Source organism: Rhinoderma darwinii, chromosome 2 (assembly GCF_050947455.1).
Source record: "Rhinoderma darwinii isolate aRhiDar2 chromosome 2, aRhiDar2.hap1, whole genome shotgun sequence".
In the NCBI taxonomy this organism is placed as follows: Eukaryota; Metazoa; Chordata; class Amphibia; order Anura; family Rhinodermatidae; genus Rhinoderma; species Rhinoderma darwinii.
This window is the reverse complement of record NC_134688.1, coordinates 90,273,240-90,286,350: the sequence shown is the minus strand read 5'-3', so window position 1 is coordinate 90,286,350 and position 13,111 is coordinate 90,273,240.

The window sequence follows — 13,111 nt, the reverse complement described above, 5'->3', positions numbered from 1 at the left end:
CTGTCCATATATGACCAGTAGCATCTAGGAGCGGAATCCCCGGCCTATGCTCTGGCTGGGGATTCCGCTGCTAGAGGGAGTCCCAACAGCAGTATTTACAGGGGGAGGGGTAGTGCTATCTACAGGGATGGTGGTGCTATCTTCAAGGGGGTGTGGCACTATCTACATGGGCACCGTGGCACTCTATAGGGGCACTATATACAGGGGACACTGGCGCTATCTACATGGGTACTGTAGGCACTATCTACATGGGCACTGTGGCACTATCATTGTTGGCACTGGCACTAGGGGAATTTAAGGGGGCATTATACTGTATGGGGCAGTAATGAGGGCATTTTACTGTATGGGGCATCTAAGGCAGCATTATACTGTATGGGACAGCTGTGTGGGCATTCTACTGCATGGGGGCAGCTATAGTGCACTATACTGTATGGGGGTAACTATGGGGGCATTAAGCTGTATGGGGCAGCTTTGGGTGCATTATGCTGTATGGGGCAACTATGGGGCATTATACTGTAGGGAGGAAGCTATAGGGGCATTATGCTGTATAGGAGCAGCTATAGGGGCATTATGCTTTATGGGGGCATTTAATTGGGCATTATACTGCATGGGGCATCTGTGTGGGCTTTATACTATATGGGGGCATCTGTGTGGGCATTATACTGTATGGAAGCATCTGTGTGGGCTTTATACTGTATGGGTGCATCTATGGGGGCATTATACTGCAAGGTGGCAGCTATAGGGTCATTATACTGTATGGTGGCAGCTAGAGGGCATTATACTGTGTTGCTATGCGTGCCGCATCAGTTGTCCCTCTTTGCGATACTTGAAGGTTGTGAGGTATGGAGGAATGCCCGACCAAAGCGTTGCCGACACTCTTCCCGAGGATTCCGCTCTTGGAGAAGCCCCTGATGTCACTATCCATATATGGACAGTGACATCAGAGGTTTCTCAAGGGAGACCCAATGACGCTATGTACAGGGAGGAGGGGTTGTAGTGCTATCTACAGGAGGGTGTGTGTGGCACTACATACAGGCGTGTGTTTGGCACTACTTACAGGTGGCTATATGGCACTATCTGCAAGGGGAGTGTGTGTGACACTGTCTACAATGGGGTGTGTGGCACTATCTACAAGGGGTATGTGTGTGGCATTATCTACAAGGGGGGATGTGGCACTATCTACAAGAGGGTTTGTGTGGCACTATCTACAGGGGGGCTGTGTGGCACTATATACAAGGGGGTTGTGTGGCATTATCTATAAGGGGCTGTGTGTCACTATCTACAAGTGGGTGTATGTCACAATATATACAGGGGGCTGTGGCACTATCTACAAGAGGGATGACTATCTATAGAGGTCACTGTGGCACTATCTACAGGGGGTCTGTGTGGTGCTATCTATGGGGGGGGGGGCTGTGTGGTAATATGTACAGAGAGACTTTGTGGCACTATCTACTGGGGGCTGTATGGCACTATCTACTAGAGGAGGTGTATGTCACCATATAGTCTCATTAGCCTCAGCTATACAATCTGTTTTAGTCCGGCACTGACCACTTTATTTATTTTATTTCCATTTATTGTTATGTTAACTCCCTTATATAACTATATTGCTTGTAAAATGTAAAAATGGTTTTATGCTCGAGTTACATAGAGAAAAAAAAATATGAAAAAAAATAATTACATGTCATTGATTGATAGAGAAAGAAGACCTGGCGAGGGCGAAGGAGACGTCGGGAAAGAGGTTCGGGGGGGACGACAAACTATATATTTGCCCTGGGTGCTGGAGAACCTAGCTACGCCTCTGGTATCTGGCACAAAGATTCTTTAAGTCCTGTAAATTGCTCCATAGAGCGGATGCTTGATCGAATTGAGATCTGGGGAATTTGGAAGCCAAGTTAACACCTTGAACTCTTTGTCCTGTTCCTGAAACCATTCCTGAACAATTTTTGCACTTTGGCAGGGTGCATTATTCTTCTGAGAGAGGCCACTGTCATTGTTACAATGAAGTGTGGTACTTGGTCTGCAACAATATTTAGGTATGTGGTACGTGCCAATGTAACATCCAGATGAATGCCAAGACCCAAGGTTTCCCAACAGAACATTGAACAGAGCCTCACACTACCTCCACCGGCTTGCCTTCTACCCATACTGCATCCTGGTACCATTTCTTCCCCAGGTAAGCGATGCACACGCACCCGGCCATCCACATGATGTAAACTGTGACTCCTCAGACCAGGCCAAATGTCCATTGCTTCATGGTCCAGTTCTGAAGGTCATTGTTGGTGCTTTTGGCGGTGGACAGGAGTCAGCATGGGCACTCCAGGCAATTTGCAGCTATGCAGCCCCAAAAGCAGCAATCTGGGCTGCACAGTGTGTTCTGACACTTTCCTTTCATAGTCAGCATTCATTTTTTCGGCAATTTGTGCTACAGTACCTCCTCTGCGGAATCGGACCAGGTGGGCTACCCTTCGTTCCCCATGCACATCAATGAACCTTGGATGCCCATGACCCTTTCACCTGTTCACTGATTGACCTTCCACAAGATCCACCGTTTTTTTGAGCTATCACAATTTAGCCCCAGTCAAAGTTGCTCAGATCCTTTCACGTGCCCATTTTTCCTGATTCCAACAAATCAACTTCAAGAACTGACTGATCACTTTCTGCCTTACATATCCCAGCCCTTGACAGGCGCCTTTGTAACCAGATAATCAATGTTATTCTCCTTACCCTGTAAGTGCAGTAAAATGAAAATAATAAAAAAAAAATCATATTGGTCACAAACTAAAAAAAACCTGCACAAATCAAGTAGACAGTTTTAGAAATAACTACTACTTCAGAAATAGTTACTAAACTAACATGCACTTAAAACAGCTAAAATTTGTCACGTCTTGAAAAACCAAAATACCCTAATTCTGCACTGGTTAGGCTTCCTTCACACTCAGGCCCTATTCACACAGTTTTTTGCTGCGGTTCTTGCTACGGAAACCGCGTCGGAAACAACATCAATAAATGGCCTAAATCGTCTCCAATTGATTTCAATTGGAGGCGGAGGAGTTTTTTTCCCGCGAGCGGAAAAAAATTCTCGTGGGAAAAAGAAGCCACATGCCCTTTCATCTGGCGTTTCCGTCTCTGACCTCATTGACATGGGAGGCAGAAATAGCGTTTTTCGCTGAGGTTTTTGCCCATGGCGCTCAAATGGCGCAGCCGAAAAACACCACAAAATATGCGGCAAACGGCATGCAGGCAGGTTAAAATCTGCCTCAAAATTACGAATTTTGAGGAAGATTTTTCTGCCTGCAAAACACTCTTTGTGAACAGGGCCTTAGACTTTTCTGGAGTTTTAAAACGTAGCAAAAACACATTTTAAAAGGCCAGCACTTTTAAAATGTAACAGCATTTTTTCTGGCATTTTTATTGTTTTTTTTTATTCCGTTTTTTTTTAGCATCATTTTATACATGCTTTTGTTCTGGCGTTTTGAATCCTATGGAGAAGACTATGAGGAAAAATGCTTTACAAAATTTCACAGACTGCATGCTGCATATTGTAATAAAAAAGTCACTGACCACAAAAACACCACAAAACAAAACACAGTGTATGTAGTGCTTTAAACCCTTCAGGACTGAGCCTGTTTTGGCCTTCAGGACGAAGCCGATTTTTCAAATCTGACATGTGTCACTTTATGTGGTAATAACTCCGGAATGCTTTTGCCTATCCAAGTGATTCTGAGATTATTTTCTCCTGACATACTGTACTTTATGTTAGGGAAAAAATTTGTTCGATAAATTCAATATTTATTTGTAAAAAACACAAAGATTTAGAGAAAAATAGCAAAAATTAGCATTTTTCTAAATTTAAATGCATCTACTTGTAAAACAGATAGTAATACCACACAAAAAAGTTACTAGTTTATATTTCCCATATGCCTACTTTATGTTTGCATCGTTTTTTGAACATTCTTTTATTTTTCTAGGACGTTACAAGGCTTAGAACTTTAGTAGCCATTTCTCATATTTTCAAGAAAATTTCAAAAGCCTATTTTTTCAGGGATCAGTTCAGTTCTGAAGTGGCTTTGAGGGCCTTATATATTAGAAAGTCCCCATAAATCACCACATTTTGAAAACTGCACCCCTCAAAGTATTCAAAACAGCATTCAGAAAGTGTTTTAACCGTTTAGGCGTTTTACAGGAATTAAAGCAAAGTAGAGGTGAAATTTACAAATTTCATTTTTTTTTTCAAAAATTAATTTGTAATACATTTTTTCTGTACCACAGAAGGTTTTACCAGAGAAACGGAACTCAATATTTATTGCCCAGATTCTGCAGTTTTTAGAAATATCCCACATGTGGTCCTAGTGCGGTAATGGACTGAAACACCGGCCTCAGAAGCAAAGGAGCAACTAGTGGATTTTGGGGCCTCCTTTTTTTAGAATCTATTTTAGGTACCATGTCAGGTTTGAAGAGGTCTTGTGGTACCAAAACAGTAAAGACCCCCAAAAGTGACCCCATTTTGGAAACTATACCCCTCAAGGAATTTATCTATGGGTATAGTTAGCATTTTGAACCCACAGTTTTTTTGCTAAATTTATTTGAATTAGTATGTGAAGATGAAAATCTACTTTTTTTGTGAAAAAACGTAAAAATTTAAAATATTTACAAGGAATAAAGTAGAAAAAACACCCCAACATATGTAAAGCAATTTCTTACGATTATATCAATACCCCATATGTGGTAATAAACTGCTGTCTGCACGCACAGCAGGCCTCAGAAGGGAAGGAGCACCATTTGGATTTTGGATTTCTGATTTTGCTGGAATAGTTTTCAGTGCCGTGTCATGTTTGCAATGAACTGGAGGGATGAAAACCGTGGAAACCCCCCAATAGTGACCCCATTTTGGAAGCTACACCCTCAAGGAATTTTTCTAGGGGTAAAGTTAGCATTTTGACCCCACAGTTGTATTGCTGAAGTCATTGGAATTAGTCTGTAAAGGTAAAAATTTACTTTTTTTCTGTAAGAAATTTTTTTAATTTTTACAAGGAATAAAGGAGAAAAAGCACCCCAGCATTTGTAAAACAATTTCTCCTGATTACGTAAATACCCCATATGTGGTAATAAACTTCTGTTTGGACCCACACCGGGGTTTAGAAGGGAAGGGGCACCATTTAGCTTTTGGAGCTCAAATTTAGCTGGAATAGTTTTTGGGTGTCATGTCGAATTTGCAAAGCCCCTGAGAGACCGAAACAGTGGAAGCCCCCCAAAAGTAACCCCATTTGGGAAACTACACCACTTAAGGAATCTATCTAGGGGTATAGTGAGCATTTAGGCCCCACACGTCTTTTGCAGAATTTATTAGAATTAGGCCGTGAAAATTAATATCAACACTATTTCAACTAAAATGTTGAATTTTTTCAATTTCACAAAGGATAAAGGAGAAAATGCACCCCAACATTTGTAAAGCAATTTCTCCCGAGTACGGCAATATCACACATGTGGTCATAAATGTTTTTCATTAGAAAATAAATTAACCCTTTCCGGACTGATCCATGTTTTGCTTTTTCTTTTTCGTTTTTCCTCCCCGCTTTCCGAGAGCCACAACATCTTTATTTTTCCGTCAATAGAGCGGTGTGGGGGCTTATTTTTTGCGAGACGAGCTGTAGTTTTTATTGATACCATTTTTTGGTACAGAAGACTTTTTGAGCACTTTTTATTAAATTTTTTGGTAGAGCCAGGGTGACCAAAAAACTGCGATTTTGCCATTTAAAATTCTTTATTTTTCACGGCGTTCACCGTGTGAGTTCAATAATGGTATATTGTAATAGCTTGGACTTTTACGGATGCAGCGATACCAATTTTGTGTATTTTTTTTATTTTTTTACATTACTTTAGAGAAAAAATATGAAAAGGGTTTATTTTTGGACTTTAAATATTTATTTAATTTTTTCCACTAATAATAACTATTTACTTTTGTTTTTACATATTTTATTAGTCCCCCTTGAACCAGCAATCGTTAGATCACTGGTAGAATACACTGCAATACTAATGTATTGCAGTATATTGTGATTTTTACATGATCCTGTAACAGCGCGATCGCTGTTTCTGTCCGTTAGTCCCGGGTATCAGCTGTAATACACAACTGACACCCGCAGCGTATGGCGCGGGCACAGCGCGTGAGACGCTCCATATATCACCCCCCACACCACGACATGCTATTCAGTCATGGTGCGCGAAGGGTTTAATGCGCAGCCGATGGTGCAGAGTGAAAATTAAAATTTTCCACTGATGTGCCATTTTAGTGCACTATATGTTGTGCCCAGTTTGTGCCACAAATACCACAAATAAAATATTAACTGGGTTCTCCCGGGTATGGGGATGCCATATCGGTGGACGTAAACGGCTGTTTGGGCACGCTGCAGGGCTCAGAAGGGAGGGAGCGCCATTTGGCTTTTGGAGCGCAGATTTTGCTTGGTAGAAGCTCTGGCGTTTTGCTGGTATTTCAGTTTATAATGTTGGGGCACATGTAGGCTGGGCAGAGTACATCAGGGGCATAATAAGAGGGTATAATAATGGGGTAAATAAATAATAATCCGCAGATATGTGGCCAGTGTTGCACTTATATTATAAATGGCGCCCGATCTTATCCGCTTTTGGAATGCTCTGCACATTTTGCATCGCCATATTCTGGGAGCTGGAACTTTTTTTATTTTTTCACCACCGGAGCCGTGTGAGGGCTTATTTGTTGCGGGACAATCTGTAATTTTCATTGGTACCATTTTGGGGTACATGCGATTTTGTTGATCACTTTTTATTCCATTTTTCGGCAAGCAAGGTGACCAAAAACCATCAATTCTGACAATGATTTTTAGTTATTTTTTACAGCGTTCACCCTGGGCTATAAATGACCGCTACATTTTATTCTGCGGGTCGGTACGATTACAGCGATACCATATGTGTATAGGTTTTTTTATGTTTTGCAGCGTTTGCGCAATAAAATAACTTATTTAGAAAATTATTTATTTTCTGTGTCACCATATTCTGAGAGCCGTAACTTTTTTATTTTTCAGTCAAAAAAGCTGTGTAAGGGCTTGTTTTTTGCGGGACGGGTACATGCGACTTTTTGATCACTTTTTATTGTATATTTTGTGAGGAGTGGTGACCAAAAAAATAGTGATTCTCGCTTTGTTTTTCATTTATTTTTTTTGCGGTGTTCACCGTGCAGGAAAAATAATATTATAGTTTTATAGTTGGGGTCGTTACGAACGCGGTGATACCAAATATGTGTACTTTTTTTTTACGTGTTCATTTTTTTTCCTATAATAAAAGACTTATTATAGCAAAAAAAGCAGTTCATGTTTATGTCACTTATAACTTTTATTTGTACACTTTTTTTAAAACATTTTTATTCTTTTTTTTACTTTTTTTACTTGTCCCACTAGGGGACACTTAGACTTGCAGCTTTGATCGCTGCTGGAATACATTACACTACACACATAGTGTAATGTACTCCAACTGTCATTGTGACGTAACAGTCACACTGACAGGAAGCCTACGACGACCACCCTCGGGGTGGTTCTCATAGGCTTCTGTACATGGCAACCCGGAAGCCATTGTCTGGCGTCCGGTTGCCATGGGTACGATCGCCAGCCCCCGTGATTTCACATGGGGGCTGCCGATCGGCGCTAAACACCTTAATTGTGGCGTTCAAATCGAACGCCGCAATTAAGGGGTTAACTGCCGAAATCAGCGGCGACAGGCTGCTGATCGGCAACGGGGAATGCAGGGCAGACGCCCTGCAAGTTAACCGCCGCTGCGGTGTAGCGCCGCGCGGCGGTTAACTGTCGAAGCACAGACGTAACTGCACGTCAAGGTGCGCGAACTTACTGCACACATTGACGTACAGTTACGTCAAGGTGCGGGAAGGGGTTAAGGGTATGTGCACACGCTAGCTGGCTTTTACGGCTGAAATGACAGACTGTTTTCAGTAGAAAACAGCTGCCTCGTTTCAGCCGTAAATGCTCCTCCTCGTATTATGCGAGGCGTCTGTGACGCTCGTAAATCTTGAGCTGCTCTTCATTGAGTTCAATGAAGTACGGCTCAAATTACGTTGCAAAGACGTGTCCTGCACTTCTTTGCCGAGGCAGTCAATTTACGCGTCGTCGTTTGACAGCTGTCAAACGACGACGCATAAATTACAGGTCGTCTGCACAGTACGTCGGCAAACCCATTCAAATGAATGGGCAGATGTTTGCCGACGTATTGGAGCCGTATTTTCAGACGTAAAACGAGGTATAATACGACTCATTTACGTCTGAAAATAGGTCGTGTGAATCCAGCCTAAACAGTTGACCATATGTTTTAATGTAAGATCTGGCTGGATAAAAAAAAAAGAAACAAAAAAAAAGCTAAAAAGAACTGCAATTAAAATGGCACAAAAAAAAATCGCATTTTTATTCCTAGTAAACATTCTGTGAACATTCGGAAAGTTGCCACTAGGTGGCATCGTAGTACAACAAATTATATTATACAGCCCGTCTTCCAGTCCATTTCTTGAAAGTATTCAGTTGTGCTATTATTAGAGGATTTAGGGGTCTAGTTATTTCCTTGTGTTCTTAGCAAGAAAAAAAAGTTTAGAAGAAGAGAAAGCCTTCATTACAGACATTTTCTCATTAAATTGTATTTTATAAATGTTTTCGAAGGAATAAATCCACTGGAGAGCTGTAAATTCAAAGCTGGATTTTTCATTAGACACAGTAGGCAGCAGAGTTTGAGCATTATATCATACCCAATGTGGAATAAATTACAGTATGTTGGTTTCCAGCACTAAATGTCCTTACAAAGAAGGAAAAAAGGTTATAAAATAAGGTTTAGCTACTGGACAAATTCAAATAATGGAGGAGTCAGCAGTCTGGTACAGAAAACCCTGGTGAAAGATATTAGTTCTGTTCGGGAGAAAATTCCTGAGTCACGTTCTCTGTAGTTTGATTTTGGCCATTATCAGTGGAGGGTTGTCACTTTGTCTCTGGGGCCCAGAGACAAAAGTATTAGGGTATGTTCACATGTGTAAGATTTGCCTTAGGCCCCCTGATTTGCCTTATTGCCCTACATACACTCCTCAACATTGAAATTGCAACACCAAGAAGGATCAATAGACATGTTAATGATATGCATACGATAAAAAAATGGAAACAAAATATTCCAAACATGTTGATTTATTCAGTATCAAGTATGAGCGCCACGTGCAAAAATACACGCACTTACACGCCTTGGCATGCTATCAATGAGGTTATTAATGGTTGTCTGAGGAATGTTATGCCACTCTGAATGCAGTTGGGCACACAAATCATCAAGATCGGCTGCCGACCAATAACATCCCAAATGTGCTAGATGGGAGGCAAGTCCGTTAACGGTGCAGGCCATGGTAGCACGTTTAGGCCACACAGGCTGCTCACAGTAGTACAAGCATCATGCAGCCTGTTGTCCTGTTGATAAACAGCTTCTGAGCCACTTTGGATAAATGCCTGTACAACTCAATGTAACGCAGAGCTGTTAGTGTACCTAAAATGAAGATTAGAAGGGTCTGGCTACCGTACATTATACCACCCCACACCATAATCTCGGGACTATGACCGGTATGAGGTTCCCTTGTCAAGGCCTCTTCATTGTGTTGCCCACAAGGTCTCCAGACCAATCTCCGGCTATCATTACTTCTCAGACAAAAGCAGGACTCATCGCTGAAGAGGATAGACCTCCATTGCAGCCTCCATTGCCGTCTTGCTGTGAAACATGATAGCCATTAAGAGCAGTGGCGTGTGGGCAATTGAACACCTGTAGTTGAATTTCTGGCCCATAGCCCAATGTCGGGTAAATGCCTTCTCATGGTTTGTGTCGACACTGGTTGCCGCCCTAGGCTTGAGATGTGACGTCCAATTTTACTTGCAGTAGAGAATGGATCACTACGCACCATTTTTTCAATCAGATGATCCGTCCATACAGAGTTCGCCTCTGCGCACTTCTTGCTTTCATTCCTGTTTGTTGTTTTTCTCCCAACCTCCAAGACATGCAACGATGAACAGCGATGAAATCCCGGCCTAGGTACATAGCGATCTGCAAAAGTAATAAACAAAGGTCTCTCAGTTCAAGGATTCTGTCCCTCTCAGTTTGTGACAAGTGGCGATAACTGGCACGTCGACGAACAGGAGGCATCACACAATCATCCCACACCACTTGATCCGATATTTGAGGTTTCATGTGGCTATAAAACTTTGCTTTCAATCTGGCTTTTATGCCTCCCACATGCCACAGATTGGAGCTCAATGCTTGAAAACGTGATAATTTGCAGATCTTAGCGACACCTGCCACTTCCTCGATTTGCATGGCCTTACGGCTCTTCCTTCTTGGTGATGCAATTTCTATGTTCAGGAGTGTATATAGTGTAGGGATAAACATGTCCATAGGGCTTCATTAGCCTGACAGAGGACAAAAGTGTGTCCTTCTGGCCTCCGTCAGGCTGGTATACGTCAGTATATCTTATTTTTTCCAAAGGATAGAATAGCACGGTATACGTGTTTCTAACATAGCAGCGTATAGGTGACAGATGCCACTGTATGGCATTGACATCCGTCACTGGCCTTCATTTAACGGATATGTCGGGAAGTTTCAGTGACGTCACTATCCATATATGGAGAATTATATCATTGGAGGCTCCTGCCAAGGGTCATAGGCAGTGGAGGGAACACAATGGGAAGTGGTCAAAGAGGGCACTCACCTCCTATGCTATCCTCGTCAATGCTGCCCACACTCCGGCCTCCCCACACCACATGCGTCCCAACTTTAAAGTATTGATAATTTTTTTAATGTTAATACTCGTCCCTAACCCTACTCATTCCCTTTGCTCCACCACACAAAATCATGCCACCTAAGTGCACGAACACAGTAGCATACCACAGTAGTGCCCCCACACAGTATCATGCCCCCATAGTGTCACCATACAGCATCTGGCCTTCATAGTGCCCCGCACACAGTATCATGCCCCAATAGTGCCTTGCCACACAGTATCATGCCCCTAGTGCCATCCGGCAACATAATGCCCTCAAACTGCCCCCCCACACAGTATAATGCCCTTATAGTGCCTCCCCACTCTATAATGCCTATATAGTTCCCCACACACACAGTATCATGATCCCATAGTGCCTATTAACAGTATAATGCCTACATAGTGCCTCCCCACAGTATAATGCCCCCATAGTGCTCTCCACAATATAATGCCCTCATAGTGCCTCCACACATAGTATAATGCCCCATAATGAACCCTACATCATAGTGCCCCCATGGTAATGCCCAATGCCCACAAATTGCTGTGATATCGCTCTTATAAATCGCTGTCCATAGGAATGCCTTAAGGAGCTTGAAAATATTTTCAAAATCGCTCCAGTCAGTGGATTTGCTAGCGTTTATATTTAATCACTACATCCTGGGGTTTCAGAGTTACACTCTTGTCTGGAGTGATTTTGAAGATATTTTCAAGCTAATCGATGCATTCTTATGGACAGTGATTTATCACATCAATATCACAGCGATTCTTTGCAGTGAGATAAACACTCTGGCCCTAACCTAATGCATTCCTATGGACAGCGATTTATTGCTCAATACAAAAAGCTGCAGCCTAAAAGTTTTTAAGAATAAGTAATCTTGGCGCTAGGATACATTATTCAATACAAGTTTTTGGATAAGAAGGGCTAGTTAAGACTCTATTGGAATCCATATTAGCATAGATGATCACACTTCTGTGTCTGACGGTATTATTTAGCCAACATTTTAAAATCCAATGGAATTCAACATCCTACTGTGTTTTCAGTATAAACTTCTTCACTTTTTCCATTCTTGCTTTATATATTAAAATTATATTTCCAACTTTCTTCTAAAAGTGACAAAAGCAGTTCCCTGTAGTCAAATGCAGCATAATGTAACCAGTTAGGCCAAGCACAAACGTCATTCTTTGCTTGCATAACTTTTTTTTATATTTTCTAATTATCACTCCACCTACAACACCACACTTTAAGTTAGCATTTAAGCAGAAAACCTTCTTCTCCAGCGATCACATGCCGGGAGACAACATCGATTGGTCTCTGGGTTTCACTCCGTGATCTTAGCTGTCTAGAGATAGGGGGGCCACAGAGATTTCATAGAGCGTGACTTGAGTAAGTTGAGTCGGCTTTTGAATATAAGTATTAATTTAAAACACAATACTATACAATGAATAAGACTGGAGGCAAGAGTTTGGATAAATTGGCCACAGCAGCCATTTTATTGAAAATATATAACAGAAATAAAATTAATATTCAACAGAAATATTCAATATACTCAAAATACCTAAAATCCACTCAGCGTTACTAACACATCCAACAAAAATGACAGACCACCACAAAACACGGCAGAGCGGCGGTGTGGAAGGGGGGCCCAAGCTTGGGGAACAGGCCAGGGCCTATGGTCTACTTAATCCGACACTGGAATACTGATACGCCGATTTTAAAAGTAAAAGTATAAGGGTCCGTGTGAGGAGGTGGCTGAATTCAAAGGCCCACCCCTAAACACCTTTAACAACAACTTGGCCCTTTCCTTATCCATGTAGCTATTTAGAAACCCACCATTTTTTCCAACCTCCCAGAGTCTCCCTCTTGACTAGCGGAGGCCCCACCTCCGCCATGACATTTGCCTTTTCTAAGACATTTGGAGGGGCAATGTGACGAGCTACTGCAGTGGTAGCAGGCGTAGCATGCAGCCCCAAACTTGCACTGCCCCTCATTGAACTGCCATCACAGTCCCAGTTTGGAAGTGGCACTGGAGCCTGACTGGCCGGCCTGCCCTAAGGCCCCCCGACTCCCTGGAAAGGACTGACCTGATCTAAGCGTGTTGACTTGCAACCGCAAAGCAATATCCTTATGGTCCCAACAAATATTCGGCCTAACTGTCGGAATTGTTTGTCATACCACTGCCAGGCCTGGCCGCCGTAGACGCAATGAGCTTCGCCAACTGCATCCATGTAGCAAAAAAGCGCCAAACGATTTTCAGGCACTTTTTCGCCCACTACACTAGCAAGGATCGCAAACGTTTGTAGCCAGTT